This window comes from Daktulosphaira vitifoliae, unplaced genomic scaffold (genome assembly GCF_025091365.1).
Source record: "Daktulosphaira vitifoliae isolate Bord-2020 unplaced genomic scaffold, ASM2509136v1 Scaffold_2, whole genome shotgun sequence".
In the NCBI taxonomy this organism is placed as follows: domain Eukaryota; kingdom Metazoa; phylum Arthropoda; class Insecta; order Hemiptera; family Phylloxeridae; genus Daktulosphaira; species Daktulosphaira vitifoliae.
Genome location: NW_026099573.1, coordinates 5,415,128 through 5,417,542, shown reverse-complemented (window position 1 = coordinate 5,417,542; position 2,415 = coordinate 5,415,128).

Below are 2,415 nucleotides of genomic sequence, written 5' to 3'. Positions count from 1 at the left end.
TAAATTACTAATTTATACTTAACATGTTTTAGGTCGTTCAGAAATATCGAAAAGTTTTTCCAGATCACAAAAAAAAATCGATGACAGCAACATTCTAATTTAAATGTCAATTATGTAAAGAAAAACTAGTACTTTCATTGACACCTTAGTATGCTTATTTATAAAATGTTATTATTTAATTAATTAAGCTTATTTAATTAAGCTGAATAAATGAATAAATAAAAAACACTAAACAATACCAAAACGCATGAACCGCGGAACAAACGAGTAAAAAAAACAAGTTGTAAATAAAAGTGGCGAATGATTAGATAATAAATTGATCGTATTACTAAAGTAGCCAAACTTATCAAAATTTTCCAGTTATTGTGATCATTATCAAATAATGTAAAAGGTCTAAAGTGCAACAATGAACACAATAATCTTGCTTAGTGACAAAAAATTGGAAAATTTCAGCAATAAATAAACTAGATATTCACAACATGTTTAAATGTCAATTATGTAAAGAAATACTAGTACTTTCATTGACACCTTAGTGTGCTAATTTATAAAATGCATTTTTTTTAACTTATATTATAGAGTATATTTTATAATATTTTTATGATTTATTTTGTATATATTATAATCAGTTGTCCCTGTAAACGTAAATACTTTTATAATTGTTTGATGTACCGAACTATTCAAATATTTTTTTGTTTTTGTCCTGGCGAGGAAAAAAATCAACCTACGAGAATTTGTAAAGATACAATTTATATAGAAAATATTAAGGTCTATAATTTTTATTCTATACAATTTTTCGTTTTGAGCTTTTGTTGTTGAGATATTAGCCGAAAACTAAAAAACCACCCTATTCAGTGGATTTTCAACCCTCATTCGGCACCCGAAGGGGGTAAGTAAATCTTACGAAACTCAACAAAAATCATTATTATCTAAAAATAAACAAAATTAGGGGGTGCCGCTATGTTTTGTTCAATTTTTTTTTTTAGCCTTAGTAGATAAAGTCCAGCCTAGTATATATATATTCTAATTACTATTAAAATTAATATATTAACACGATTTATTCTAAGAGATATAAAATATTCATTCCGATTACGAGAGATGATTTCCGTATCGTCATTTTTCGTCACTACCTCCACGTTCCAGGAGTGAGTAATTTTCGCGCCTGCTGCTTTCCTTGGATGTGGTAGCCGTTTCTCAGACTCCCTCCCCGGAATCGAACCCTGATTTCCCGTTACCCGTAACAACCATGATATTGATAGTAACTACTATCATAACATGAAACTAAAAAGTAAAAAATAAATATAGTTTAAAAAACTAAAAAAACACGCTTTTAAAGCACATTGAACTAAAAAGTTAAAAATAATTTTTAAAATAAGTTTAAAATAATTATGAAAAAAAATACTAGTATTATTGTGATGAAAGCGTGGGTGCATTGTGTCATATTTTTCGTATATTGAGCGCCCGACGCTTTTATCACAATAATACTAGTATTTTTTTTCATAATTATTTTAAACTTATTTTAAAAATTATTTTTAACTTTTTAGTTCAATGTGCTTTAAAAGCGTGTTTTTTTAGTTTTATAAACTATATTTATTTGCATTAATGTTGTTATCTATTTCTTGTGCCACTTCTAATGGCGAAAAATATTATATTATCTCCCGGTTTCCATCTTACTGTAAACTGTGGAGACCATTAAGTTCTGAAACTATATTATTAGGTTGAAAAACAGTTTCTAAATAACATGCATATGTTTCAGCTTTTTCATGCTCACTACGTACCCAATTTCCGTCTTCCTTACGAATAGGTGGTACATGTGTTAAAGGTCTGTTTAATCTTTTAGTAGCTTTCCAAAGAGAGTAATCAGTATCTTCGGTTTTGTGCAATCATATGACCTGTGCTTTTCTCCGCATTTAACACAATTAGGAGATTTGTGGCAATAATTTAATTGTTTGTCCAAATAATTGGCAATTCTTACACTGTGGAATTCCTTTTGTTTTTTTTTTTTTGAGGCTCTACTTTAATTACCTGATTACTGAGACTTTTTAGTCTTTTTAGCTGGTATATGTCTTTATTGTTGTCTTGAGGCTCTAAATCAACAATAAACAATGATAGACGAATAAATGTCCAATTATTATTTTTATTATTATTTAATTTTATTTATTTAATATATTATTTAATTATTTATTATTATTCGTCTTCTGTTAAAGATTTTATGTCACCGTTGGCTAAGGTTTTAAGTTGTTGCTCATGCCCAGAAACCTCCTCGATTTTTAGAATTTCCATGGACTTTTTAATATCATTAACCCCACATGCTGTAATAGGTGGAGGTTTGTAGGTTTTAGTAGAAGTTCTCGCTACTTCTTTTGTTACTTTAGGGATTTTCTTTGGTGAACTTGTGTTTATTTCCACATTCCCTTT